At 43.3% G+C, this 24,625-nt stretch overlaps 1 protein-coding gene and 1 long non-coding RNA gene across 9 annotated transcripts in view; one reads left to right on the forward strand and one right to left on the reverse strand.

Annotated features, from left to right (window-relative positions):
- LOC135108065 (uncharacterized) overlaps positions 1-24,625 on the forward strand; it is a 165,907-nt gene that overhangs the window by 47,249 nt on the left and 94,033 nt on the right. The window contains exons 3-4 of one of the 8 annotated variants that reach the window (XR_010272131.1): positions 15,317-15,413; positions 18,371-18,879. The exons of 6 other annotated variants lie outside the window; for them this stretch is intronic. The gene's annotated coding sequence lies outside the window, so the exon portion shown is untranslated. Of the gene's footprint in view, positions 1-15,316; positions 15,414-18,370; positions 18,880-24,625 lie in introns of those variants that run through there. One more of the 8 variants, XR_010272136.1, reaches the window with a different exon arrangement.
- Positions 1-24,625, reverse strand: part of LOC135108066 (uncharacterized) — a 130,435-nt gene that overhangs the window by 2,352 nt on the left and 103,458 nt on the right. The gene's annotated exons all lie outside the window — the stretch shown is intronic.

Consider the following 24,625-nt stretch of genomic DNA (forward strand, 5'->3'; position numbering starts at 1 on the left):
GAAAGATAAGCAGCGTATTACTTGGGAGTCGTATTCTCTCTCTCTCTCTCTCTCTCTCTCTCTCTCTCTCTCTCTCTCTCTCTCTCTCTCTCTCTCTCTCTCTCTCTCTCTAACTTTAACTCTACCGCTCTCATAAATTGCCCACGGCCGCCCTTTGTGGCTGCTCCCCGTGTAAAAATTGACTGTAAAAATTCTACTCGCTAACTTTTTAAATAATTTGTTCTCTGCGGCTTATTCTCCCCGGCTGTAAAATTTCCGTCAACAAGTACTCGTGTGGCTTAATTATGAGGCTCGCTGGGCATAATTAGAATAAGTAAGTAAGTTGTGGCACTGGTATCAGCTGGAAAAAATACTGATTCATAAGTAGAAGAGTATGTAAAGGTTCAGGAGAATGCGAGACAGAGAGAGAGAGAGAGAGAGAGAGAGAGAGAGAGAGAGAGAGAGAGAGAGAGAGAGGAGAGAGAGAGAGAGAGGAGAGAGAAGGGGGGGAGGGAGTAAGAGAAGAGAGAGCCTCAGGGGGAGACACCATTGTAGTCTTATCTTTCACTCCACTTTCGCCTCCACTCGGGAATCAGACGCGAGGAAAGCAGGCCAAAAGAACGAGACAAACTAACATCACAGGACCATTACGTGCCCTCTGCTTCCCTTAACTCCCCTGACTGTCGACTGTTTGGAAGAGTGCAATGTGAAGATCTTACATCACATGAACTGTAGGAGTACGCAGCATAGTGAGTAAATACAATGTCTTCGCGTACTAATGTCAATAAAAAAAAGTTGCAATGTAAATGGTATTGGAGAGGGAAAATAATCAAGTTACTTAGGAGCTACCAGTGGGAACTCATCATACTACTAGCTGATAGAATGATAGAGTAACACAATACGAACCTAGGAACGGGAGAGAGATTACAACAGATAGGGAATTAATTTTGCTTTGGGGGCGTTGAAGTATAAGGGCAAGTAGCAGAGGAATCATAATAACACAAGAAGACCTAGGAAGCTACAGGAAGCCATCGGACCTACACGTGTCAGTCCCTGTATAAAACATGCCTGACTATTTCCACCTATCAGCCTCATTGAAATATGTCTTCTAATGATTTATAAATTGATGACTAGCTGTAGTATGGAAACGTAGGGATAAGGTTACAGTAGCGTCATCTCCCTCATGTATATTCTTTAGCAAGGCAACACGACGCTTCTTCCTCCCAAGTGCCGCTTCCTAGACTCTCAAGTGAACGTGATGAGGTGCAGAGGAGGAAGTATGGAGCGTGTCAGATTAGTTAGACAGGTGGTTTTACAGCAGATGTTTGTGGTGGAATAATTGGTGTTCCTTCGTTTCTGGAGAACGAGGGGATGTGTGGTGGCAAATATGGAAGACCTTTATACCTGGTGAGTGTTAGGTCTCTCTCTCTCTCTCATCTCTCTCTCTCTCTCTCTCTCTCTCTCTCTCTCTCTCTCTCTCTCTCTCTCTCTCTCTAGTCTCATTCTCATAAACGTAGTATTTCTGTAGCCGGATAATTAATTCTTTGCAGGTAATCTTGTTCAATTTAGAATCCTGGGCAGAATAGAAGGGATTATATGAAAAGGTTCGGCCCAAAGAGGCTCTTCATCAGCCGGAGGTAATGCGGGCCACACCTCCACCTTGGCGGGACGAACAGGTATATTGAGGCGGGCAGGTACAGGCAGGTGGCGCGAGTAAAGCCGGCCACTGCAGGTAGATCCCACAAGGTTTAAGGAAATCCAAGTGATACGGGGGATAAATTTAACTAATTATGGTAAATCTGGGATGGCGGAGGTGGAGACGATGGCAAAATCTGGTGACGGAGGGAGGGTTTGGGCGCTTAAGTGTGGTAGCAGGCGCCGCGTCTCTCTCCACGGCACAAAGCCCCTCGCCGCCACCTCTCTGTGAGGCTGGCGGGGATAACTCCTGCCTGTCGATTATAATTAGATATTGGAAAGCGACATAGTTTACGATAAAAGGACAGAGGCGGAGAGAGAGAGAGAGAGAGAGAGAGAGAGAGAGAGAGAGAGAGGAGAGAGAGAGAGAGAGAGAGAGAGAGAGAGAGAGAGAGAGAGAGAGAGAATCTGTATCTTCCCTGTTTTAGTCTAACCCCCAAACTAAATCGCCCTCGTCCTCATCTTCGCCCTCCTCCTCCTCCTCCTCCTCCTCCTCCTCCTCCTGGTCCTCCACTGTGCCGGGAAAACCGATGTGAGCGCCGCCATAAACTCAGTCAGGTGACACAAGAGGCGATTCGTGGCCCACGTAATATATTGTCGAGTGTCATTATCCCTCGTGCGCGCTTTTTTTTCCCGCGCGCGCACCAGAGAGAGAGAGAGAGAGAGAGAGAGAGAGAGAGAGAGAGAGAGAGAGAGGAGAGAGAGAGAGAGAGAGAGAGAGAGAGAGAGGAGTGGGGATCGGCAGGAGAGGACAGTTTTTTTTTTATCATATGTAACCTACCTTTTTTTTTTTTTTTTTTAGTTTTTGTTTGCTATTATTTTTCGTGGCCTCGCTCGGTGGTGGACGCGAATCCCAGGGAATTTAGAATGGCCGATAATAACAGCGGGAGGAATTTATTAATATTACCGTAAGGCAGATGATTGCCCATTACTCGGATGCGTTAATAGTGTGAGAGCGGCCGCGGGCATAACCGATCCAACTAATTCCCCGACCCGACAACAAAATGGATCTGGCCGCCGATAAACCCCAAGCGTCCCGCGTGCAAAGTTGAACGTGGAATTAAGTGACTCCCGCAAGGGGATCGAATCCTCCTCACGGGAAGCCTTTGTGCGTGTGTATAGGAAAAGGGTTCGGAAGTTTTTTACATATTTCTTTGTAATTACTTTCATATTTTTCTTCTCTTCTCCGTTGGAAATCTTTGTTTGGTTTAAAGAAGGAATAAAATGACTTGTATAAAGGATCGAGTCTTCCTTACTTCAACTTTGCTTAGTATAGGAAATAATTTGATTCCTTTATTGCTTTTTCTTCTCCAGGAAAAGTTTTGCTTGAGATTGGTGTAGGAAGGTTTTTATTACTATATTATCTTTCATTCCTTTTCTTTTTTTTATTTTCTTCGGTAGGTGTTCCAAGCTTTACATTTGTTACTTTCTTTACTGTCTCTATGTTCTCTTTTTCTCTCTTATTTTTCCATTCCTTTTTTTTATAGAGAAAGAAAAAATCACTGGTTTCATTTTACTCTTTTTTTTCTATTTTCTCTCTCTTTCTCTCTGCTTTTCGTATATCCTTGGTAGACTGAATCTCTCTCTCTCTCTCTCTCTCTCTCTCTCTTCTCTCTCTCTCCTCTCTCTCTCCTCTCTCTCTCTCTCTCTCTGTGTGTCGTGTGTGTGTGTGTGTGTGTGTGTGTGTGTGTGTGTGTGTGTAATACCTGCTTTGATTTCTTTGTGTTTTAATATTTGTCTATCTGAAAAGGGAAAAAAGTATGTAACTGCTTGTGACGGAAAGAATTTTTTTTACCCCTCCTGTGGACTGAATAGGTCAGAGTAAGGGAGGAGGGAAGAGGAAGGAGGGGAGAGGGAGGAGGACGAGGAGGTCGAGAATGAATTAAGGGAGAGGGAAAGAGGGGTAAGCGGGAGAGGGAAAAAGAATGAGAATGGAGGAAAGAAGAATGGAGGAAAAAAGAAGAAAGGGAGGAGAGGAACAAGCAGATGGAAATTAGGTTTATAAAGAATGAGAGAGAGAGAGAGAGAGAGAGGAGAGAGAGAGAGAGAGAGAGAGAGAGAGAGAGTGAGAGAGAGAGAGAGAGAGGAGAGAGAGTGAGAGAGAGAGAGAGAGAGAGAGACAATCTAAAACCATTATAACTTGTAAAAAAAAAATGGTGAAACACGAATATAAGCAATAGAAGTAACAGAAAGTAGCTAACAGTGAGGATGGGGGGGGGGGGTGATGTCTGGGTGTCTAGCTGGCAGGCTGATAGCGACCAGACAGCATCCGACTGAGTGATCTGGGGCGGTGTGGGTGAGTGAGGGGCGGTACTCGGTCCACGTGACTGAGGTGGGCCGAGTAGCTCCTCCGCTTACCAGGTGATGTATGGCGTTGAGGGAATAGAGTGGGATCAATTTTTTGCTCTATCAATCATCGCCATTGAGTGGTGTGTGTGTGTGTGTGTGTGTGTGTGTGTGTGTGTGTGTGTGTGTGTGTGTGTGTGTGTGTGTTCCGCCTCAATTTTCTTTTTTTTTTATTTTACTTCTATTCTTCCTTTAGTCTTTTTGTTTTGTGTGTGTTTTCTTGGTTGCGTTTCGTTATTTTTCCTTCTTTCTTTGCTCTTTTTCTTTTCTCGTTCTAAGTTAGTTTTTCTTTACATTTTCTGTGTGTGTGTGTGTGTGTGTGTGTGTGTGTGTGTGTGTCTAAATCACTGTCTTTCTTCATTTCGTCTCCTCATTTTGCCTTGTTTCACATTCACTCGATTTATTTTCATGTGTCAATTTTTTCCAATTTTCCTTCATCATAATATTTTCTCACAATGAGTTTCCCCCTAAATTTTTTTTTTTTTTCTCTTACCCTAAATTCCCTGTCATCCGGTGTGAAAAAATCGTTTCTCTCTCTCTCTCTCTCTCTCTCTCTCTCTCTCTCTCTCTCTCTCTCTCTCTCTCTCTCTCTCTCTCTCTCTCTCTCTCTCTCTCTCTCTCTCTCTCTCTCTCTCTCTCTCTCTCTCTCTCTCTCTCTCTCTCTCTCTCACACACTTCACCCAAGATCAGGAAAATTACCCTCCACTTCCTGGGTCCACGTAATCTTTTATAATCTCTCTTTCTCTCTCTTTCTCAGAATCCACTTTGTTTCGAATCCTTTTAATGGTCTTTTGGGAAAGGAATCCAAACACATGTTACGCGCCTCAGCTCCGGCCAGCCCCGAGTGTTTGCCTGCACCTCCAAACACACACCAATTGGCTCGTCTCGTTTGGTTTGTTTGTGCCTGAGAGTGAGGGAAGGTTCCAGTCTGCTCCGCTCCGCCTTCCCTTTATGTGCTTGCCCTCGAGTTCTTCCTCTGTCTCTCTTTCTGTCTCTGTCTCTGCCTCTCTCTGTCCTCTGTCTCTCTCTGTCTGTGTTGTTCTTGTTTTGTGTCTGCGTATCTGTTTTTCTGTGTACGTTCTTTTTTTGTGTGTGTTCTCTTTATGCTTGTGTGCGTGTGTGTGTGCGTGAAGTTTTTTTTTTTTTTCGTGTGTGTGTGTGTGTGTGTGTGTGTGTGTGTGTGTGTGTATGTGTGTGTGTGTGTGTGTGTGTGTGTGTTTTTCCCCAGTCTCGCTAAACGGTTTGCAGTCTCTTACTCTATAACGATGATTTATGTGATGTGTACACAGACAGTGGTTTTTACACGCGCGCGCGTGCACACACACACACACACACACACACACACACACACACACACACACACACACACACACACACACACACACACACACACACACACACACACACACACACACACACACACACACACCCACTATTTAAAAGACTTGGAAGAGGAAACCTGGAGATTCGGGGAAAGAAAAAAAGTATAATCGATGTTCTTCCTTCTTGTCGAGGAGGAGGAGGAGGAGGAGGAGGAGGAGGAGGATGAGGAGGAAGAAAAGGAGGAGGGAGGAGGAGGAGCAAGACAAGGGATCGTGATGTTTCTTAAAAGTACAAGGGATGTTTGGAGGCGGGCGGACGGACCCCTGACAGTAGCTTAATTAAAGGATGGATCACCTGGCGAGGAGGTGTGGCAGCCCAAAGTTTTCTTCTTTTACTTCCAAAGTTCCTATTTCTCCTCCTCCTCTTCCTCCTGCAAAGTCCCATCCTCCTCCTCCTTCTTTTCCTCCTCCTGCAAACTCCAATTCTTGTCTTCTCTCTCGTCTTCCCTCCTTCTCCTCCTCCTCCTCCTCCTACTTGTCCTTCCTCCCAACTTTTGATTAGCTTCTAAAGTTCTCGCATTTAGTTGTATGTTTAAATTCCGTGTTCTCCTAATGACTTATTCTCTATTGCATTGCATTGCCTCGCTTTGAAGCTGGCCTTGCTCTTATTAACCTCCATTAATCTGACACATTATCAAGTTCGCCACTGAAATATACACAAGGGGAAGAATAGTTAGATTTTCCTTTCATTTTTTGTACGTTTGTCATCACCATTTTTCTTTCATTTTTTACTCCCCCAGAGGGACACATCGCATTATTCTCTTCCTCTCTTTCATCCGCACACATGAATTTTCCTGACACACATTTGCCTGAGCGTCATTTACTTTATCTCTCTCTCCTTTCCTCGCCGCGTCTCGCCCGTTTTCTCAACCCGGTGTGAGGAGCGAGGCGCGGCGCTCCTCGGTAAATCCACGGGTGATCTTTCCAGGTTTTATAGAGATAAGGAGAAGGAGATAAGGTCTGAGGGGTAGAGGAGGAAAAGGAGTAGGAGAGTGTAGAGGAGGAGGAGGAGGAGGAGGAAGAGGAGCAGAAGGGGATAGAGGAGGAGGAGGGGAAACCGAGTGTCTTAACTTCACCTGAACGACGAAGGAAGGAAAACCTGGTTCTTAGGAAGTTAGGGAAACTCAGGTAACCAGAATGAGAAGGAAGGAAGGTAGAAAAACTAACGAGCATGAAAAAAGAGCAAATAATCAAAGTAGCGGTAAAGAAAAGGCGACCAGATTCAGGGAACGGGAGGGAGAGGTAGAAGATAAAAAAAAGTAGAGAAGGGAAAGAAGAGTAAATAATGAGAGAAACAGTAAAAAAAAGGGGGCGTAAAAGAAGAGTTAAAATCAAGATATAAATGAGGATTTACACACACACACACACACACACACACAACACACACAACACACACACACACACACACACACACACACACGCGCACAAATTGGCTGGTCTAAAGAAGAAATGTTAACGCAAGGAGAGGAAAGGCAGGCAGGCAGAGCTCCGATGTCTGCACTCAGCTAAACATCACCCTCAGCACCAGACATCCGCGTGGGTATATACATAGCACAGCGCCACACACGTAATCCCTGAGTTAGCCTGTAAAGAACACCCAGAAATATGCTAACGTGGTGGGCCGGAGTTGCGAGGCGTGTGAATGCGTATAGCTCTGGGATTACAGTTGAGTTTGCCCTTTCAAGTTGCTCGTCTCTTCTCGCCTGATAAAAAAGAGAAAATGGAAGAATTTGTAGAAAACTAAATGATGGTGCGTTACGTGTTCCAACTGGATGGTGGTGGTGGGTGGTGGTGGTGGTGCAGAGAGAGAGGAGGAGAGGGAGAGAAAGGGAGAGGAAGAGGGGGAGGGAATAGTGAAGTGGGAGGAGGAGTACGAATATGATTTACGAGGTTGATATGGAAATGCTGAGAACGGGATGGAGATAAACTGATGCTGATGACGGTAAAGCAGAAATTATTCTTGGGAAAAACGAATGAAAATCTGGGAAAAACCTTTCATATTGTTAGTATTTAGGGTTTTTTTTATATTGTTAGTATTCAAGGTTTTTTTTTCCATATTGTTAGTATTTAAGGCAAATTTTTTCTTTTTTTTATTTAGTATTCAAGGCAGTTTTTTTTTTATATTTCTAGTATTCAATGCAGTTTTTTATTTCAGTTATTAGTATTTAAGGCTATTTTCTTTTCACATTGTTAGCATTCAAGGCAATTTTTTTTTTTATTGATATTAGCAGGCGTATAAATCCCGCTATTTCCTACGTAGTTATCGTAATTATCCCTCCGCTATCCAGCCGCTCTGTGTCGCTATCGGTACTTCCCATCATTCCTATGCCGAATTTACATAGAAATTTGAGTCTCTCGAATGAAATACAACGGGAAAGATGGAACAGTTTCACTCACACACAAATATATTGCATTTATCTCAATCATTGCATTTAAGTATGCATAAAATTTACCTTAACTTATATTTCAGTTTTATCTTGCTAAAGTGAACAGTTTCACTCACACACATACTCGTATATTGAACGTTTATATTAGTCATTGGCGTTTAAAAATTACCGTCTACACGCAAGATTCCGCTTTTTTACAGCTAATCATTCAGCCTTTATATTAATCATTGTGCTTAATAATTAGCTTTCACAACTAATATTCAGTCCTTTAAAGCTGTTATTCCTCTTAAAGATTACCTTCTACAACTAACTAACTAACATTACCTTACTACATTTACTAACCTGAATACTTTACCCAACTAACCATGCACAGAAAACGAAGGAAACTCGCGTAGAAGAAAACACGGAAGTGAAGGAACCTCAATCGTACGTAAAGTGAAGACGTTGGGAGAAGGAAAGCCGATCGTTAATAGGCGGGAATGAATAAACACTGCCTGTAAAGTGGAGAGTGAGTAAACGTTTGATCGTAAACTTAGATAATGAAAGACGTGCCGAATGGGCCGTAAAGTAGAAAACGAATAAACGGTAATCGTAAAGTAAAAGAAAACGGCAAGAGGAAGATTGCGTCCGGCGTTGATCGTAAAGTCGAAGAAGAAAGAGAGTGAGAGAGAGTGAGAGAGCAAAAAAAAAAAAAAAAAGAGGCTTAAGGGAATCGTAAAAAAAAAAAAAAGTGATAACAGATATTGAGTTGAATGAATTAAAAGCGGGAAAATGAACCTAACTCTTTCATTGTTGTCAGTCAGTCAGTCTTAAGAACACTAAAAAAAATATTATATGGACATAGAAAAAAGTGAAGGAGAGAGAGAGAGAGGAGGAGAGAGAGAGAGAGAGGAGAGAGAGAGAGAGAGAGAGAGAGAGAGAGAGAGAGAGAGAACAGGAGTTTGATTTTGTCTTTTCTTACCTATAGAACCATTTAATAAACCGTAGTACAAAGTTAAATGTAAAAACTATGAGGTTGTTATGGGAAAAACTTTTAAGATGTGAGGTGTTAAAAATCATAAGAAACTGCACTAAAGAATGAATAAAAAAAAAAAAAAAAAAATTGGATTATTATTGAAAAAAAAAAAAGTCAGAGAAAATATTGAGGAATCGCAAGGAACTGTCGTACAAACTAAATAAAAGCATTGGCTTATTATGAAAACAATATCTGGCAGTGACTGTGTTGAGAATCGTGTCTCTCATACCTGTTCGCAGCGTCGCTTACATGACGACCATTCCTCATCAGACGGCAATTAACGCAGGTATCAATGGCGCACCTTCCCCTCTAAATCATCCTAACGTAATGACGCTCGGGCGGGACTTAATTATATCGCAAATGTTGCTCTCTTAATTATATGTAAATTTCGGAACCGTAACTTCTCGCAAAATAGCAATTACGAATATAAATGTCCCCAGGAAGCGTAGTCGAGTCGATAACCCCCATTGTTTACTGTGGGAAATTGAACCTAATGGACCTCCCCTGCCGCCCGCTATGGCTGGATATGCGAGGTGGTGTGTGAGAGAGTCGGGTTATGGCGTGTGGGTATAACACCGGCATTACAACGCCTTGGTATTGCTGGCGACTCCATAAAAGTGGGTCATATTGAAGACACATGCCACGCCTACCTACGCTCCACACTGCCTCATTGCACGAGAGAGAGAGAGAGAGATGAGAGAGAGAGAGGAGAGAGGAGAGAGAGGAGAGAGAGAGAGAGAGAGAGAGAGAGAGAGAGAGAGGTAAAAAGAATATATTATGTAATTTGAATCATTAAGTCAAAATCATAGAGTTGTGTTGGAAATGCATTGTGTTTCATGTCTAGGTATCAGGGACACACACACACACACACACACACACACACACACACATACACACACACACACACACGCACACACACAAAGCAGTAGTAGTAGTAATCCCTTAGGCTAATCACTCCCAGGAACTAATCACCAGTCACTCTTGTAATGACCTGACAGAAGGATTCTAATTGGACTTAATGCTGACGCTAAAACGTAAAAGTTGAGCGCGTTATCACCATAATCCGCCACCGCCGCGTTTAAAACTCCTTACATAATTTGCTCACACATTTCCTCCTGTATACCGTAATTGCCTCTCATTCTCACCTGCTCATAATGAAACGGCCTGTCAGCCCAGAAATATTCCACCGCCACACCAGATCTACGGCGCGGCTTCCATGGCGGACGTTCGTTATAAGTCTCCCCTGAAAGTTTTGCCGCAAAATTCACTGTTTCACCTTCACGTCCCCGTCTCTTTTCTACCCCCTCCTCTGGCTTCGACTCTGCCTCCTTTTCCTCCTCCTCCTCCTCCTCCTCCTCCTCCTCCTCCTCCTCCTCCTCCTCCTCCTCCTCCTCCTCCTCCTTCTCCTTCTCCTTCTCCTTCTCTTCCTCCTCCTAAGCCCCCCGGAGCGTGATGGAAGGGCACGCCATGTCACAAATGGGTTGCAGGAGATCTTACCTGCTCCTTCATTAGTGCTCGCCCCACCTGTGTCCAATGGCGGGGGACGGGGATGGGTGATGGTGTGATGGGGTGATAGGGTGATGGGTCCTTGTGAATATTTATTGTTTGTGTGTGTGTGTCTGTGGTGTGTGTGTGTGTATTGGTGGTGGTAATTCATATAACTACTACTACTACTACTACTACTACTACTACTACTACTACTACTACTACTACTACTACTACTACATCCACCACATCCACCACCACCACCACCAGCTTTTTAACTCCACCCACCCCCATCCCTACCAAGTAAAAAAAGTTAAAATATAAACAAAAAAATAATAATTATAACACATTAACTCATTATGCCCCTAAACATGGAAACTGGAAATGGGAAAGCGGTGGGAGGGAGCGTTGGTGGAGGAAGAGAAGGAAGGAAGGAAGGGGAGAGGAGGAGGGAGAGTCTGAAGGCTGGATGGAGGGAAAGAGGGAGAGGAAGAGTTAGCAGAGAGACATTTATAGTTGAATACGAAACCTGCACTAAATTGGCAGCCAGATTATTGCAGCGAGAACTGTTCATTAGATGTCTAGATCTGCTAATTTGGTTTTGGGAAGAAAGGTGAGTGCAGGTGTGTGTGTGTGTGTGTGTGTGTGTGTGTGTGTGTGTGTGTGTGTGTGTGTGTGTGTGTGTGTGTGTGTGTGTGTGTGTGTGTGTGTGTGTGTGTGTGTGTGTGTGCTTCTGGTTACTGTCTAACGTATAATCTTTTTTATCTTTACTCCAAGATCTGCGGTTTAAGTTTTACTTTCATGAAATACGAACCAAAATATAAAAGCGATTCCCGCATTGTAGGAAAAAAAAAATATTAAAAAGAAAAAAAAAAGTAGTAATCCATTGCAGAAAACAATCATTATAAAGGAAAAAATGCTAGAATGCTGAAAAAAAAACACACATTCCGCAAAGGCACTGGTACTTTTACCTGGCTAAACACACACACACACACACACACACACACACACACACACACACACACACACACATACACGAAATACAAAACTTGAACACACACACACACCCACAGTAAATAAAAAGAGGAAAAAAAGAAAGATTCAAATCACAATATTTTCACCTTTCATATAATCTTCAACAATTTATTTATCAAACGACAATCCTACTCATCTTACATACGATTAGAAGCTATCAAATTAATACAAACTCAACAGATACAGAATACATAATGAACACTCGATCGCGGCATTAAAATCAGCTCTACGTAAGACCATTTGAGCCTCATTCTGCCCCTCGATGCGAAGAGGCAAAAATAACAAAGATTTCTCTCATTCATGGCTGCAATCTTTCTCTCGGATGTGGTTTTCCTCTCTTTATCTTCATTACCACGTAATTTTACCCTAAGGAGCTGGTGCGGAAGAAAAGAGGAGAGGGAGAAAGAGAAAGAGAAGCAGTGAAAGGGAAGATGTGAGAAAAGGGGAGGGGATACAGAGAGAGAGAGAGAGAGAGAGAGAGAGAGAGAGAGAGAGAGAGAGAGAGAGAGAGAGAGAGAGAGAGAGAGAGAGAGAGAGAGAGAGAGAGAGAGAGAGAGAGAGAGAGAGAGAGAGAGAGACAGAGACAGAGACAGAGAGAGAGAGAGAGAGAGACAGTTGGACAGAGAGAGACAGAAACACGAACGTATATTCTGGAAAACGTGGAAACTGATTAAACACTTAAGAGGGTCATGGCATCTGTCAGAAAACACGCATTAAAGTAAACAGACAAAGATGACTTTCCTCCCTCTTGACTAATACAAGACGGGAATAAGAAAGAAAGGGAAGGCGAATGGAAGGAATAAGGAGGGACAGTAGTAGAGGAAAAAAGAATAAAGATAAAAGGAAAGAGATGCAGAGGATAAGGAAAAGACAGTGATGTATAAGAAGATGAGGAGGACAATGAGGGAGGGAATGAGGAGGAGGAGGAGGAGGAGGAGGAGGAGGAGGAGGAGGAGAAGGAGAAGGAGGAGAACGTAAAAAGAGAAGACGAAAGTTAGGAGAGGAAAGAGAATCGGGAGAAAAGAAAAGCAAGCAGCGTGTGAAACAAAGAGGTAAGAAAATAACTCAATTAGCTGAAATTTATCGCTCTGAAGGAGGAACACGAGAGGAGTAAACAAAAATGAAGCACACACACACACACACACACACACACACACACACACACACACACACACACACACACACACACACACACACACACACACACACACACACACACACATAACGCACAAAAATTAGCGTCTGCGAACAAAAAAATAATAAAGGACGATAAACAAGAAGATTTAAAGCAAGCGAAAAAGAGAGTGACGGCCAGAGAGAGAGAGAGAGAGAGAGAGAGAGAGAGAGAGAGAGAGAGAGAGAGAGAGAGAGAGAGAGAGAGACTTGTAAATAAAGTTAACGACTCCAGGTGCCTCCCTGACCCACCTGAGTGTTAATGACTCACGTTAATTGCTCAAGTCTTACTTAATTACGAGCCAACTTCGTCCCCTCATCGCCGCCGCCGCCGCCGCCTCCTTCTCCACTAAATTACCTGCCGCCCCTTGTGCCCCGTGTTTTTAATTTGATGCGAGTCAGATTTGTCCTGTTTCTGTTGGATCCTTCTCCTTGCCCTTATTAAATACTGTGCATGTTGATAGTGGTAGTGGCGGTGATGGTATTATTATTATTATTATTATTATTATTATTATTATTATTATTATTATTATTATTATTATTATTATTATTGTTGTTATTATTTTTTGTTTTTATTATTGCTATTACTACTGCTACTACCATTATAATAAAGCTTGTGATACTACAAGTAGTCGTCGTCATCGGAGCAGTAGTAGTAGGAGTAGTAGTAGTAGAAGTAGTAGTAGTAGCAGGAGCAATAGCAGTGGTAGAAATAGTAATAGTCGCAGTAATGGTGACAATCGTAAGCTGCACTGTCGACAAGGAGGCAGATAAGAGCAAGGAGGAAGAGGAGGAGGAAGAGGAGGAAGAGGAGGAAGAGGAGGAGGAAGAGGACGAAGAGGAGGAGGAAGAGGAAGAGGAGGCGGAGGAGGAGGAGGAGGAGGAGGAGGAGGAGGAGGAGGAGGAGGAGGAGGAGGAGGAGGAGGAGGAGGAGGAGGAGGAGGAGGAAGCAGAGTAGAAGGAGGAATATGGTATAATCTAAATTGTCCCCTTTACTTGGTGCTCGTCTTCCTCCTGCACACAATATCCCTCCAATCAGCATCCTAATTACTGGCTAATCTTGCGGAAATGTTGGCCATTAAGCAATTATCTCTCTCTCTCTCTCTCTCTCTCTCTCTCTCTCTCTCTCTCTCTCTCTCTCTCTCTCTCTCTCTCTCTCTCTCTCTCTCTCTCTCTCTCTCTCTCTCTCTCTCTCTCTCTCTCTCTCTCTCTCTCTCTCTCTCTCTCTCTCTCTCTCTCTCTCTCTCAGTACTGGCATGATTTAGGAATTATTTTCGTTCCCTACAATTAATGACAACGAAGCCTTTATTGTCCTGATGAGAATGCGCAATGCAGTGTTTTATTATTATTATTATTATTATTATTATTATTATTATTATTATTATTATTGTCATTATTATTATTATTAGTAGTAGTAGTAGTAATAGAAGTAGCAGTAGCAGTAGTAGTAGTAGTAGTAGTAGTAGTAGTAGTAGCATTATGATTATTATTTATATTCCTACTACTACTACTACTACTACTACTACCACTACTACTAGTACTACTACTACTACTACTACTACTACTACTACTACTACTACTACTACTACTATAATAAAATAATAGAGGAAATACCACTTTGTTTAGTTTTTATATTATGGCTGTACTGAAAAGGTTAAAATGTTTGTCTGTCAGTCAGTGTGTCAGTCACAGTCTGTGTCAGTCATCGTGTCTGTGTGTGTGTGTTTGTGTGGTGTGTGTGTAGAAATCACACACACACACACACACACACACACACACACACACACTGGCCATATATCATTACCGTGAAAATTAATCTGCACTTTACATATTAGGCGGCCATTGTAAAGCTCGTGGCGCGTCATAAAGTGTGGAAAAACAAGACGAATATGCCCTGGATTGGAGTTCAATTGGCACAACATTTCCGGGCGTCGCTCCCTAATAAGCTATACAATATTTGAAAGCGGTTTAGCCATAAATGTTTTAGGAATATTTTTTATCACGTGATTAACAATGTGATGACGCGTAGTTTGTTGTTGCTTCATGAGGCGCCGCTGCTCCGCGGTGCATCTGTTCTCAGCGCTTGTGAATGCCATGGATTTATAATGACGTGTTTGTAATCGGTTTAACTATGAATATTTTTGGAATGATTTAACACAAACTAATGTGTCTGTCGACGGTTTGTTTTGTGAGGGACGGTGAGGGAGGTTTTAGTTTTGTGAGGGGCGGTCTGGCATGTGTAGCAGTGATAGGCAAGCTGGGTGTGTGGTGCACCCCGGAAGGCATGACTTTTTTTTAAAGAGTACTTGGAAATAATGGGGCACATGGAGGGCACATGACATGGCCAGTGTGTATAAGAGTGCACAGTAAGAAAAGATTGAGATTAAAGTATTAGAAAATCATGATTTATATTAATATATTACACTTGCAACTCGCTGGAATACTTTTCTTTACGTGTAGTAGACTTTTCCTACTTTCAAAAACTCGGTGAGTTGAGGATCAAACCTGAGAAGGAAACAGATGCACACGAGTGTGGCGGCGCGACCAAAGCAGTGCGTTCAGCGAGTTATTCCTCGCCTCACAACTCTCGTCCAACTCTTCCACTTCAAAGTTTTAATGATGACATTTAAAGCATAATGTTTTAATCATATAAAACGTTCCCCTCCACGTCAATGTGGTATTCGTTTCAAGTTAATTTCCTGGACACCTTTAATGAAAGCACTCAGCACACTTCCTCCCGGGTGACTTTCCAACATTACCACATATTACTTGAAGAACCTGGGCTGCTCATTAACCGTTCCTTAATGGACTGTCCTCAGCTCTTCTCGTCCTCGCCCACATGAAGGGAACACCTCCGCCACTCACCTTGTGAAGGGAAAAGTAACGTGAGAAAAGATCGTGGCTCGACTCATACTGGTAAGAGCATCAAATTACCCTTCCTCCTTTCAGCCTGTAGTGAGACACCACTGCAATCCGCGCCTCCCACTTCCCGCAGCGCATCTATCCCGGTCTTACCTGGAGGGCATTAATTAAACTAACGTGTACTTCCCACATTACCTCCTCATTTCCCTCCCTCCCTTTCCATTGCTGCCTTTGAACTCTTCCTCCTCAAGTTACGTCGCCTCTTCCCTCCCTCTCCCTCCAGCCAAGCACGTGTCGGCAGGGAGTGAGAGGAGGCGAGGGGAGAGGAGAGATGCTAAACGAAAGCCTCCCACGGGACAAGTGTTAGGTAAACGCAATTACTTGTTTACCTGGGAATTTGACTACTTTGCTGCTGCCTCCGAATCCTATTACCTCGTTTTTTAACCTAATACACTAATGCAATGGGTCACCTTGAGTCATATTCATTACTATGAGAGATATTAATTTTGATTCAGTGTTTTAGGACCTGAGTACAGCGTTGTATTCCCCGCAAACTCAAGCTAGGGACGCGTAACAGTGACTGATAGTCGAAAGTCTCCTTCAGTGTAAGGGTAAGCCTACCTAATTGACAATCATTGGGTTCACACGACAGGAAAATGTTAGAAGAGGATATTTACCTGCCGCTTGTAATCAAAAGAAGGCAATGCTGTTTTTTGTGTAAATAGTCCATCTCTTCTTTTTTCTTTTTCACTTGTAAGTCACGTAGGCGCATCGATGGTTTCAGGAGTTCATAATTTGATAGCCAAAGACTAATTAGGCCTAGATTCATTAAGGCTTCAAATTAACTTCATTGTAGCCAACAGGTGTTTAATTACAAGGGAGACTAATTAAGGTGAGTCTGACGTCACCTGACGGAGTGTAGAGGTGTGGGTTGCTTGCATGTTTCTGTGTATTTATGTATTTATTTTATGTATTTTAAGCTTTTATTTATCGATAGACTCCCGGCACACACACACACACACACACACACACACACACACACACACACACACACACACACACACACACACACACACACACTCACTCACTCACTCACTCACTCACTCTCTCTCTCTCTCTCTCTCTCTCTCTCTCTCTCTCTCTCTCTCTCTCTCTCTCTCTCTCTCTCTCTCTCTCTCTCTCTCTCTCTCTCTCTTTTATCTAAACATAGGTACATTATCACCCGAAGGCACACTGCCGTGTGCAACCTAATTTAGGGGTGGGACACAACACACAAATATAAATATAAAGATATATACATATATATACATTCTTTAAATATATGTATATTATATTTCTCTCTCTCTCTCTCTCTCTCTCTCTCTCTCTCTCTCTCTCTCTCTCTCTCTCTCTCTCTCTCTCTCTCTCTCTCTCTCTCTCTCTCTCTCTCTCTCTCTCTCTCTCTCTCTCTCTCTCTCTCTCTCTCTCTCTCTATATATATATATATATATATATATATATATATATATATATATATAGATTGATTGCTCGTCATGGAAAACGTAAAAATGAAACGAGAAAAGATAAGACGAAAGAAGAGATATGATAAAGGAACTGTGTGTGTGTGTGTGTGTGTGTGTGTGTGTGTGTGTGTGTGTGTGTGTGTGTGTGTGTGTGTGTGTGTCAGTGCATGGATAGTGAAATTACTTCTAATATGTAAGCGAAAGGAAAAAAAAAATCTAACATGCTTTCGACTCTGTTTCACCTTTTTCTACTTTATTTCCACGTATTCCTCACTTATGTCGAGCTTTTCTATATTTCCTTGATTCGCATTGTTCCCTCTCCTTCCCTCCCTCTTTTGCTCACCTTTCTTTCTCCTCTTTCCTCTTCCTTTATCATCAATGTTCTCTATTTCAACCTTCCTTCCATATGTTTTCAATTTTTTTTCTCGCACCTTTTATCGTATTCTGTCGTCCCTTTGTGCGTTTCTCCTCTCTTTCTCTTCTCTTTCTCCTCCCCCTCCTTTCTCGTCCCCTCTCCTCTTGTCTTTCTTCCTCCTCCTTTCCTTTCTCTCTCCCCCATTCGTTTGCGTTAGGACAGAACGAATAAAAGGTTGGAAGTAACCACTGAGAGAGAGAGAGAGAGAGAGAGAGAGAGAGAGAGAGAGAGAGAGAGAGAGAGAGAGAGAGAGAGAGAGAGAGAGAATCAGATACTATACTTTGGCTTACGAGTATTCTATCAATATTTATCTGTTTTTTTCACTTATCTTCTCATCTCTTCATCGGTTTTGCTCTCACTTTATCTTATCTCCTCCTCCTCCTCCTCCTCCTCCTCCTCCTCCTCCTCCTCCTCCTCGTACTCTTTTCCCTCTTTTCTCTCTCCCTCTCCCCTTTGTCTTCCCTCTGTTTTCTTCTCCCTCTCCCCCTCCCTCACTTACCTTCTGCCTTTTTTCTCACGTCTCTGCCTGTCTCTCCTATTCCCTTTTCTGTTTCCCCTCGTCTCCCTCTTGTCTCTCCCCTGCTTTCTCCACTTTTCTCTCCCCTCTCCCTCTCTCCCAAACTCTCCCTGGAGGCCCTTGGAAGAGTAAACACGAAGACCGACGTGTGTGAGGAAGGAAGAGCTCAACACACACACACACACACACACACACACACACACACACACACACACACACACACACACACACACACACACACACACACACAGGCAAGCATACGTTTACACATATACAGTACTCTCTCTCTCTCTCTCTCTCTCTCTCTCTCTCTCTCTCTCTCTCTCTCTCTCTCTCTCTCTCTCTCTCTCTCTCTCTCTCTCTCTCTCTCTCTCTCACTAATGGCTACTTATTAAGGAGAATATTTCATTTCACTTGCCGTGATTAATTATCATGCGACCCCCAGCCCCATTCAAATCCCATGCGGTAAAACTCTGCCTCATTAATTTTCTCTCTCTCTCTCTCTCTCTCTCTCTCTCTCTCTCTCTCTCTCTCTCTCTCTCTCTCTCTCTCGCTCTCGCTCTCGCTCTCACAACAGTTTATCCTCCCTTACACGGTCGGTGGAGTAAATGAGTGGCGCGAGCAACACAAAGAGAGAGAGAGAGAGGGAATGACCTGCGGTGACATGGGCGAGCCTGAGAGTCTGACACGCTGCGTTCTGTGTGGTGGCAAACTAACACACCTGGAGACTAACGGTGGAAGGGAGCAAGAATGAACGCCGCGTTGTAGCGACATGTGGGTTCCTGCTGCAGATTTTGGAATTATTTTTTTTGTCAACTTATGGATCTCTCTGTTTGTTTATTTTTACGATTATGACGATTAACGGTTCGAAGTATGAATCATTATTGTACATTCTGGTATTATGCTATTAGTAACGTATGAATTTGAATGTTTTTATTACGATTATGACCTGCAATTGTGTTTATTGTTTCATTATTTTTTTTAAGCCCTTGATTCATTGCGTTATAAAATCAATGTATAAATTTTCGATGATCTGTCTTCCGTGATTAAAAACATCTCTTCAATAAAACCTCCCTTTCTTTATTTTTTTTTCTGAATTAAAGGTGCTTAATGACCTGCAGGTGGAGAATATAGGTGTGTGTGTGTGTGTGTGTGTGTGTGTGTGTGTGTGTGTGTGTGTGTGTGTGTGTGTGTGTGTGTGTGTGTGTGTCGGAAAAACAGCTAAGGAATTCGAATGCTGGGATAGTAAGCGGATGTGGACGCGTAGTGCAGTTCGGCAGCCACTTCGCCTCCTTTCTGGGCGGTAATACAATTCCTGGATAAATGTAGCGTTTGTAGTGTTTCCCGTGTGTGTTCCGCCCTCGCTGCGTTCCCTCCAGCCGTAGCACTCTTCTATCACATCGCATGACGCATTGTTCTGAGCGATGCCTGCAAATTGGATTGCATTTGCATCACGTTATTTTTTTCGGCGTAGCTTTGCCGAACTTTACTGCCTCGGCGTGCAAAAATAGTGTATTTGAGTTGCTGTTCGCGTTGATTCATTGCTCGTGTGCCTTTGTGTTGAATTAAAATGTGAGATTAGTGATGCAAGTTGACATTCAGTAGGAAGGGAACGCATTCTCCTCTCTGCATCACGTTTATTACTACTGTTTTGCTCCCATCACTTGCCTGCTCCTCTTTTACCTCCGCGTTTCTGTTCCCGCGGTTTGTTTTAAATTGGCACAGTTTAATGAACATATGTTTTAAGAGTGCATTCCGTCATATGTTCTGGTAGTGCAGTGTTGAGTCTCATGATATCATAACTGCTTCACTCTGTCAAGATCACAAGGTCAGGGTTTCTCCACCTGTGTGAGTATCTGTATGTCAGCTTGATTGCCTGTCTGTCTATGTCTGTCTATCCGAAACACACACACATACACACAAACAAACACCCCCCCCCATACACACGCGTACAGACACACCCTGCCCCTAACACACACACACACACACACACACACACACACACACACACCCTGAGCACTTAGCAGCCATCCCTTTGCGGCAGGTCTGGCTTGCTCCGCCGCTCTATTGTTCCTGTCAGGCGTCCAGGATTTGAATTATCGCAAAAAGCTGCCAATTACGGAAATTAAGCCAATACCAGAAAGTGTCACGAAGCATTTCATATATTTTAAATGCCAGCCATTGTGTGTGGACGCTGTTGACTACATACTGTTATCTAACCTTCAGAGTTTGCACCGTCAGGGAAGGAGTAAATGAATAAATAAAAAAAATAAAAAACTGTCTGGGAAAAAATACGATGTGTAGGTTAACAAATGCAGTTGTAGTTTAGTTGATTGGGGGAAAGGGAGGGAAGGGGAAGTAAAATACATTGTGACTTTTTAAAGCGCGTATGAGAGAGAGAGAGAGAGAGAGAGAGAGAGAGAGAGAGAGAGAGAGAGAGAGAGAGAGAGAGAGAGAGAGAGAGAGAGAGAGAGAGAGAGAGAGAGAGAGAGAGAGAGAGAGAGAGAGAGAGAGAGAGAGAGAGAGAGAGAGAGAGAGAGAAAATGAAAGTGAGTGTGTGTGTGTGTGTGTGTGTGTGTGTGTGTGTGTGTGTGTGTGTGTGTGTGTGTGTGTGTGTGTGTGTGTGTGTAAGGAAGTCCTACAAATTGGAAAGTGGTTTAATGGTTTAGAAGTTTTGAACGTGGCAGCTCCTGAGGAGGGAGACAGCGAACACCGATAAAAAGAGGGAGAGGGAGAAGGAAAGATAAAAAGGGGGATTAGTGTCCAGAAGTTGCGTGTGTGTGTGTGTGTGTGTGTGTGTGTGTGTGTGTGTGTGTGTGTGTGTGTGTGTGTGTGTGTGTGTGTGTGTGTGTGTATAGAGAGAGAGAGAGAGAGAGAGAGAGAGAGAGAGAGAGAGAGAGAGAGAGAGAGAGAGAGAGAGAGAGAGAGAGAGAGAGAAGGAGGGAGGGAAAGAGGAATAATGTGAGGAAATAGGATTAAGAGATGAATTTGTGATCTCTTATTATTATTATTATTATTATTATTATTATTATTATTATTATTATTATTATTATTATCATTATTACTATCATTATTATTATTATTATTATTATTATTTTTATTATTATTAGGTACTTTCACATTTTCCTTCAGACATACAAGAGAAACCAAACCACGCAATATAGCAAGAAAAATTAAGAGAAAACCAATAAAATAAGTATAATAAAAATAACAATTATCGAAAAAAAAACATGATACGAAGAGGACAACAATACATTTAACCATTATAAACATCTTACTAAGTTGACGTTTTGTTAAAGTAGTTTTTTTTTCCCCGTTTTTTTCCCCGGTATTCATTCCTTTTCCTTCCAGTCATTTATAAGGCGGGATGGAGTACATACGTCAGACAGTGAGTTGAGTGATGGAGTGATGGAGAGAAGGAGGAAGAGGGAGGGAGAGTGAGGGTGAGAGAAAGCAGGTATCCTTCATAGTATTAGTTATAACGTGGGTTCAGCCTTTTGGGAACTAATGGTTTCTATTTGTCACACACCACAGAGAGAGAGAGAGAGAGAGAGAGAGAGAGAGAGAGAGAGAGAGAGAGAGAGAGAGAGAGAGAGAGAGAGAGAGAGAGAGAGAGCTATATTTGGTTATGGTGTATGCTCTTCTTCTCTTTCTCACATTCCTTTGTGTTCTTTAACGGTATATTTCGTCCGTCCCTCACCTCTCTGTCTCTCTCTCTCTCTCTCTCTCTCTCTCTCTCTCTCTCTCTCTCTCTCTCTCTCTCTCTCTCTCTCTCTCTCTCTCTCTCTCTCTCATACAGTCCCTTTCAAGCCTTTACGTTCCTTTTCATCCTTTTACTCTCTATAATCTTTCATCCTTCACCCTCCCACGCTTCCTTTAACTCCCTTTCTCTCTGCTCTCACTTTGACACACACGCTTTGTCTCAACTTCTCAACTCCACTCACTCTTCCACTCTTCCACTTACTCCTTAGCTCTCCCTCCTTCTCCCTCTCTCCCTCTTATTCCTTCACACTTCCTTCATGCCGTGACGTGAAGGCCTGGTGCAATTTGCTGGTGAGAGAGTGAGAGTGAGAGAGAGGGAAAGGGAGATGGATTGCCAGTCTGCAGGGAGGTGACAGAAAGCTCTACTGCAATGGCTCGTAATCTTTGTCATTCAGAGGCTCCCTGGATGAAATTCCATAAACCGTACGATCCCATTTGTCTTCTACACTTATTTCAATCAGTTATCAGTGTGCTCATGACTGTGGTGCCTGACAGGACTGATATATGTAATGTTTTTTTGAGGGGTGTGTGTGTGTGTGTGTGTGTGTGTGTGGGTGTGTGTGTGTGTGTCGTGGTTCCTGTTTTGTGTAAGTTATCAGAGTGCTTATGACTCGGGTGACTGAAAGAATTGACGGGTGTAAGTATGAGTTGTTTTTTTTTTTTTTTTTAAAGGGGTATTCATGTGTTGTGGTCGCTGTTTTGCGTGGTTGTATTGCTTGTGATGTTTCGAGTGAGTGAAGTAAAGGGGATCGGTACGAGTGGTTTTCTTTTTGAGGGTATGCAAGTGTTGTGTTTCCTGTTTTGTGCACTCGAGCTGTTTTTGATGTTAAGAGTTACGTGGATTGACGGGATAGGTATGAGTAATTTGAGTTATGTGTGTTATGGTACATGTTTTCTGTGTGCTTGATATTTGTGAGGTTAGGAGTGAGTGGAAGTTTAAGATTTCATGGCAGGAAAGAGGTTTATGATTTAGATATGCTCAAGGCGAAGTGGGATAATGCACTGATCACTTTTAAAAATAATTTGACCTGGAGGCTGAAAGTATCATTACTGTGTGTTTTTTGTCTTTATCTACACGCACACACACAAACACACATAAAACAATCTGTGTGTGTGTGTGTGTGTGTGTGTGTGTGTGTGTGTCGATGCAGACGCCAAGGCAACAGCTGCGTCTCGTCACGGGTGTGTGTTCCTCCTCCTCCTCACGTTTCGCCCCACAAGACGCCCAGACCTTCGCGGCTCATCTCCTCCAGCGGGAACAATGCTCGTGGGTGGCTGCTGACGAAAAGGCGAGGTTTTCTTCCTTCCCCCCCTTTCTTCCCTTCCAATTTTCCTTTCCTTGTCATTGTTGTTTGTCTCGACCTCTTCCTCCTCCTGCTGGTGCGCTCCATCCCACTCCTCCTCCTCCTCCTCCTCCTCCTCCTCCTCCTCCTCCTCCTCTTCTACGCCGCCATAGGAGCCGCACAGACCAACACACCTAAGATACGACTCTCATTTGCCGCGCACATGGCCACCCCTGAAGTGCTCATGGTCCCTCGTCCTCTCCCTTCACCCTTCCTCCTGCTACTTGCATCCTCTCCTCCCTCCCCAGCCTCCACTCTCCCCTCTTCGAGCTGTCCTCTTTCCCTCTTTTCTCTCCTCTACCCTCCTTGCTCTCTCTCTCTCCCTGGCTATTACCTCCACATTCTCTCTCTCTCTCTCTCTTTCTCTCTCTCTCTCTCTCTCTCTCTCTCTCTCTCTCTCTCTCTCTCTCTCTCTCTCTCTCTCTCTCTCTCTCTCTCTCTCTCTCTCTCTCTCTCTCTCTCTCTCTCTCTCTCTCTCTCTCTCTCTCCCTTTTCCTCCTCGTCCCCGTGTGTTTCCTATCTCTCCTCTACTTTGTTACGTTTACTACTCCTTTTCTCTTTTTCTTCTCACTCCCTCCCATTACTTCAGCTCCTCCCCTCCCTCTTTGCATCCTTTTCCTGCTCGTCTTCTCGTTCCTCTTCGCTCCCTCCCATTTCCAGGCAGTCCTTTCTCTCTCTCTCTCTCTCTCTCTCTCTCTCTCTCTCTCTCTCTCTCTCTCTCTCTCTCTCTCTCTCTCTCTCTCTCTCTCTCTCTCTCTCTCTCTCTCTCTCTCTCTCTCTCTCTCTCTCTCTCTCTCTCTCTCTCTCTCTCTCTCACCACACCTGTTGGCTTACTTGGCGAGGTGCAGACTGGCTTATGCGCATAATTGATTAGCCAGGTGTGCAATGGGGCGAGGAACGTCACTACGCATGCATACATACACACTCATGCATACATATGCATTCTTGCATATATATACATACATGTTGAGGAGCCATAGAGTCCATCGTACAGGGAAGATATGTAATAGAGCTCTGTTAAAATATATCTCGTTGTAAAATACCTGCCATTAACTCTTTTTTTTAACTGTTTTTACATAGTGGCAGTGTTTGTATGGTATGATATTGAGAAAATAAGGTCGTTTTCTTTTTGTCTTCTTGTCACTTGCTTGGCTTTGTAACGCTTCTTAGGTCGCCAATTCCTTGTTTTTTTTTCTTTCTTGCTGTTTCTTCTTCTTCACGATCACACTGTTTCCTGTATAAATACGGACCGCCAATCTCCACCCGAGGCCTGGTCACTCAACCGCCATGTTCTTCCGTAAGCGTCTCTTCTCGTCCCCCGCCCCGTCGCCGTCACGAGCCTGATGAAGCACAGCCGCCGCGTCCCGTCATACTCCGTAGCGTCAAGGGAATTACACTGCGGTGAAAATAGAACACGGACGAGGAAGTGTTTGCGTTTTATTATCCAAATACATTAAACAAACGGAACTGCGAGGAATCATACATTTGGATTTCCCCCGAGCGTAAAAGAGAGAAACCAATAATTGTTGATTCTATTTTTAACTTCAAAGACTTCACAATCACACACACATCCAATGTATAAACGGAGACAGTCCTTTGTGAATTACGAGATAAAGTGGAATGAAAATGTCAACATCATGAACCACGAAATTAATAATAATAAAAAAAAAAAAAACTGGTCTTTTTTTTTTCATGTAAGAGGGGTCACTCCTCAAAGGCAACAAAAG

The sequence above is a fragment of the Scylla paramamosain genome, chromosome 16, assembly GCF_035594125.1.
Source record: "Scylla paramamosain isolate STU-SP2022 chromosome 16, ASM3559412v1, whole genome shotgun sequence".
Lineage (NCBI taxonomy): Eukaryota > Metazoa > Arthropoda > Malacostraca > Decapoda > Portunidae > Scylla > Scylla paramamosain.